Source organism: Castanea sativa, chromosome 1, assembly GCF_040712315.1.
Source record: "Castanea sativa cultivar Marrone di Chiusa Pesio chromosome 1, ASM4071231v1".
Classification (NCBI taxonomy): domain Eukaryota; kingdom Viridiplantae; phylum Streptophyta; class Magnoliopsida; order Fagales; family Fagaceae; genus Castanea; species Castanea sativa.
This window is the reverse complement of record NC_134013.1, coordinates 54,621,882-54,628,066: the sequence shown is the minus strand read 5'-3', so window position 1 is coordinate 54,628,066 and position 6,185 is coordinate 54,621,882. Positions and strand designations below refer to the sequence as shown.

The 6,185-nt window shown below is 32.6% G+C and overlaps 1 pseudogene; it reads left to right on the top strand.

The window, feature by feature from the left end:
• The first annotated feature begins 664 nt into the window (after nt 1–664).
• Nucleotides 665–5,972, top strand: LOC142639920 (acyl-CoA-binding protein-like; annotated as a pseudogene).
• Nucleotides 5,973–6,185: the final 213 nt, after the last annotated feature.

Below are 6,185 nucleotides of genomic sequence, written 5' to 3'. Positions count from 1 at the left end.
GGGGCGGTGATAAACAGCTTTATCTCAGATATTCTATTGTCCTTCTTCTTATCTTCCACGTGTACCGTATCTAGAACGTAGCCTGGGGAACTTCTAGAACATAGTTTATGGATTTTAACCAACCTTTCTCCTATCTCAGCTTCATATAGCCGATGACACAATTTTCCTCGGACATACATCAATTGTAAGGGAACAATTCGAGCCCAGGCCCACAATCAGAAGGGAATGAGTCTGAAAGCCTTTTTGCAATGAAATTTGTAGAGAGTGGGTTTGAAATCTAGATTCTAATGATATTTAAATAACAAAGTATGATGGGCTTTGGGCCCAATGGCACTTCAAGGAGTGGTTTAAATGAATATGAATGAAAAACTTCTCCTTGGACATAATCCGAGGATAGTTTATATTACTAGTGCTCAAGATAGATTACAATTGTGGACAATCAGGTTTACAATGTGCTTTTCTTTCTTTTCTTTCCAAAAAGGCCTCCCCTTTACTGAAGGTCCCTTCTTCCTTTTATACTCCCTTCCTCTTCCCCTTCTCATCCTCCACCTTGTGGTTAGATTGCTGGTTTAGATACTTGTCCCATCCACCTTCCCTGAAGTCCCAAGAGATAGGGACCAAGTTTCAAACCTGATATTCAGGTTAGACCCACAATCAGAAGGAAATGGGCCTAAAAGCCTTTTTACAATGAAATTTGTAGAGAGTGAGTTTGAAATCTAGGTTATAATGATGTTTAAATAGCAAAGAATGATGGGCTTTGGGCCCAATGACACTTCAAGGAGTGATTTAAATGAATATGAATGAAAAAATTCTCTTTGGACACAATCCGAGGATAGTTTATATTAGTAGTGCTCAAAATAGATTACAATTGTGGACAGTCAGGTTTATAATGTGCTTTTCTTTCCAAAAAGGCCTCCTCTTTACCGAAGGTCCCTTCTCCCTTTTATACTCCCTTCCTCTTTCCCTTCTCACCCTCCACCTCATGGTTAGACTGCTAGTTTAGATACTTGTCTCATCCACCTTCCCTGAAGTCTTAGGAGATATGGACCAAGTTCAAACTTGATATTTAGGTATCACTTCCCTATTAATGTGGCCAGAATATCATATGCAGAGCATTCAATGTGAGGGCGGTGATAAACAGCTTTATCTCAGATATTCTATTGTCTTTCTTCTTATCTTCCACGTGTACCGTATCTAGAACATAGCCTGAGGAACTTCTAGAACATAGCCTATGGATTTTAACCAATCTTTCTCCCACCTCGGCTTCATATAGCCGAGGACACAATCTTCCTCTGACATACATTTTCAGACATTATCTCTCATTGGTTTAGTATTTTCTTATGGGTTAACATTCATACACTCTCGGACCATCCTGTGTCCTTGGACTGGGCTTTTAGCCCGAAGAATACTCTTTGGGCCAACCCATATATATTCCTGGGCCCAATGGCCCTACAGTTTTATTCTGTGTTAAGTTTTAATCTAATTAAGAAGGAAATCAAAAGGGTGGAGTATCAATTATTTTGAGAACTTTCCGGGACAATGTCAATTTTGGAAAAATGGATATTTTAATTTCATCAGATGTCAAGGGTGTTATTGAAATTCATCCAAATATTTTTGGTATTTTTATATAAAATACTGTAAAAACTTACAGGTAGCGTACATGCACCAACAATATTTTCAACAATACTTTAACCTGTCATGACAATATGGGACCACATTATTTATTTAATATATTGTTTTAGATTATTGGCAATCCAACTACCTTATGTATAAATCCCACATGGATCTTAAGTAAACTTCTATATATTATATGGTTTTTGCATTTTATATTGGACGTACTACACCTAACAGCTAGCACTGTAGAAGATATCATACCAATCAGCATTCGTTAGTATAATAAATGCATTCTTCTTTTCTAATGTAACGATTTTAGTTAGCCCCAAAAAAAGACTTTTAGATTGTTTAGCCAAAAAAAGAAAGAGAAAAACAGCAACACTTTTAGATTATATTTATTTTGTGAGAGATGCTACATCCTCAACATTTTTATAATATTTTCACAACAAATCATAGGTGTTTAGTTGTTATTGGTTTAAATTTGAACCTAACACTAAGATTACTTTTTTGCCCTATCAATAACAACCGGTAACAACTTGCCACTTAAGATTTGTTGTAAAAATATTATGAAAATATTGTGGACATATCATTTCTCTTATTTTTAAAAACTTGCTTGCTCACATGGGAATATATATTATTATTTTTTTGATGGGAGAGAATATATATTTTTAGTTCTTAAATTATGTGTATATATATATATATATATATATATATATGGATAAAACTTATATATAGTATCTTATGTGCTGTTTCTTAGGTTCTCCTCTTAAGATTCTACCATGTGATCACTTAACTAAAAAATACACTTCCATTGCATGAAAAAAAGCCACTGTAGAATTTTAAAAAGTAAACTAAAGAATAACATTTAACTACTGTATTTAAGTCTTGTCTTCTATATATACACACACACATACTGTATTAAATAGGATATGCTTCAAAATATTTGGAAACCGTTCTATGATGGTTGCTAATAAAGACATCAATTAGTTTCATTTTAGTGCAAGTGAGATTTGAATCTATGTGTGTTATAGTGTTGGCTTTATAGTATAGGTAAAAGAGGCAATCATCTAACTCTCCAAGTAGACAAAGACCCAAAATTTTAACCAATATGGTTATTTATTTCATTGTAATTGTATTAATTAAGCCCAAATATCAGCTAATAAATAAAATATTATTTTTTTATAAAATGAAAAAAAAGAAAGAAAAATGCTACATTCACATTATTTTTCATAACAAATTTTAAGTGGCAGGTTGTTACTAGTTGTTATTAATTGGCAAAAAAGTAATTTTACTTGTGGGTTCAAATTAAAAATTAAAACTAGTAACAATGTAACACATAATATTGTTGTGAAAATGTTGTGAATGTAGCACTTAAAAAAAAAAGAGCAATACATATCTTTTCTTAACATTTTTCACAACAGTTGAGTTGACAAACTTTTACAAGTTCTTATCTAGGTCTACTACTAGCATTATCTTTTTACTTACCACTATGAATCTACCATATCAACAAGTGTGAAAGGTTTTGTCAATTTTTTTTTGTGCGAATTTTTTTTTTGTTAATTAGTAACTTTGCATCTAAAACAAAGGAATATATTTTAAGTAATATTTAATTTTTTAAAAGTCATATCTAAATATATAAAATGCCTCAATTTTGTTTTCGCCTTAGACCCTCAAATGCATCAAGTGATCCCTAGTCCCTTATCTGAGGATAAGAAATTTTATCAATTGAATTCGTTAAAACTCAGTTATACATTATTCCAAATTGCTATATTAACTTAACTTATAGAAAATAATTTCTTTAATTTATCTGACATAAAAGCATATTAAGCCATGTTTCAAATGGCACTTTTAAAATAGACAAAAAAAAAAAATGACTACACTTATATTATATGCAGAATTTATTATTCTAAAAAAAGAGCAGAATTTATATATGGTATTGCCTTATTATCATTGCTATAGGTCTAAATGCTTTAATAATCATCTCCGAAAATGGGTTTCAGTTAACTCAATTGATAAAGTCTTTAATGGTTGTATAAGAGATCTGAGGTTCAATCTCCGCCTACACCAAAAACTGATTGGTGTTTTGGTTTGATGATAAAGAGCTATTATCAGGAGTGGACGCCATAGGTTGAAATTCTCTTAAAAAAAAAATCATCTCCGAAAGAAAAAAAAAGTTTTAATAATCAGGTTTTTGAGTTAGATGAGCTCTCTCTCTCTCTCTCTCTCTCTCTCTCTCTCTCTCTCTCTCTCTCTCTCTCTCTCTCATAGGTGTGGTTATAATGGGTGCAATTGGAATATTATTTTTTTAACAAAGCAGATTCAAAATGATTTTTCATTTCAAGCCAAAACTTGTATTCAAATACTTGGTGGAAGTGAGAATGTTGTTGGGCTTGAGTAGTGCAAACATTGGTGAGAATTCAATGCTCTGAAAACCCAAGGGCTCCTGTAAAAGGTTTTATAATTACTTCCTTTGAAAGTATAACTAATTTACAAAGGAAAAAAAATGTTGGTAGTTGCAATATTTGTTTCCCCTTTTTCTCAATCTTTTCTATTAATAATTTGGGTTTTAATATGGAGAAGGGGTAGTAATTACTAATGAATAACTCAAGAATGAAACTTGTCCACTGGAATAAGGAATCACTTTGGTCAATACATATTAAAATATTTTCCATTTAAAATGAATTCATTTTGTGATATAGATTAAATATTATAAATCTAAAGGTGAATTCAATACCACGTCATTTAATATTAACTGTAAAATGAACTCTCTCAATTTCAGGTGAAATAAAGATTATCTCGTTTTGGTGAGTTTGAGACTAGAGTCCTATATTTTGGTGGCTACGTGGCAATGAGGGACAGCAACCTGAACCTCATTCCTTGCAATCATCTACGTGAACATGGTCATGGTGTCATTTTGCGAGAGTTAGGGTCTGTTTGGTCTCTAAGTTCAAACTCACATTTTTACATTTTAAACAACATTACACGCTTTTCTACACATTTTTTCACCTACACGTATTTTAAGAAACTAAAAAAATCTATCTCAAACTACTATACCAAACACCCCTTAATATCTTGTTAATCCCGCCCTTACCAATTCTCATCCACTAATCATTCTCGCACAAGAACAAAGAATTCCTTCTCACAGGTCACAAGAAGCTTCTCACAATTTCTAATCAAACTTTCGATATGGCTTTGCAGGTTTTCTCTCACACACACCTTTTTGTTTCTTTTTTCTTGATGTATATGTGTAAGTTTGTTTTTAGTGTGCTCGCACGAAGATCAATATGCATAATACATACTTCGGTTTCGTGTGAAGGTTTTGATACAAGAAAACTTTGAATGCATGTCTTATTTATGTTTTGATACAAGAATGCTCTACTTAGATTGAACTCAACTACTTGGTGGTGAATATATCATATTTAGCATTCGGGTTCGTTTGGATACCGCTTATTTTGCTGAAAATTGAAAATAATAAAAAAATAATAAAAAATTTACTGTTTACAAAAAGTTACTGCTCATAAGCCTAAATGTACGGTTCATAGATCATGAACAGTGCAAGAGGCGCTGGTGCAAAAAAAAAAAGAAAAAAAAAGAAGGCAAAACGCAGGAGGGAATTCAACTATCCAAACGCTCATTTCATACCGTTTTCTAAGAATTCCATATTGATTAATTGTGGATCTGATCACTTTGTACCCTTTAGCCTCATCAAGTACCCGTTTACAGTTATTTGATTTTGCGAAATCCAGCCTTTTTGAGGTGTGGATTTATTTGGATCTGACCATAATCTAAAAAACAGGAGGAATTCAAAGAATATGCTGACAAGGCCTAGTTTTTGCCACCAACAACAAAGGATGCTGATAAATTAATCCTATATGGGCTTTACAAGCAAGCAACAGTCGGCCCAATTAACACTAGTGAGTTAGAATAGAACACTCTGACCTTTGCCCATCCCTCTGTGAACCACGATCTAATTCTTACATGTTATAATATGCAGATCGACCAGGGATTTTTAGCCCAGCGGAAAGGGCAAAATGGGATGCATGGAAAGCGGTTGAAGGTATAGAAAATAATTAATTAGTCCTTTGAAATTGAGGATAAAGATATATAATAAAATCTCACTATTTCTTAAAATATATGTGTTATATGGAAGATGTAGGCCTTTTTGGATATACATTACTGTAAGTTTCTTTAAGACCTTCTCCCTTCTCCCTTCTCCCCTAATGTGTTAAAAATATTTAGTATTCTAAAAAAAAAAAAAAAAAAAAAAAAGAAAAGAGGGAGGGGGGAAGACTAATGAAGAAGCAATGACTGATTATATTGTAAAGGTGAAACAGTTGCAAGAAGTAGCTTCCACATAAATGGTCAATCTAGTTGAACATGTTTTAAAGTGCTTTTGTGATCTTTGTGTATTTTAAGTAGATTGATACTCTACAGTCTACACTGCTGGTGAACTTTAAGTTTCTTGACAAATGGTAATAAGTTTGTGATTTGAGACTGAATTTTCCCTCAATGTGAAAGTTACTGGTTTGTCAAATATATGATTTATATGACTAGGTTTCCCGGAACTTCAA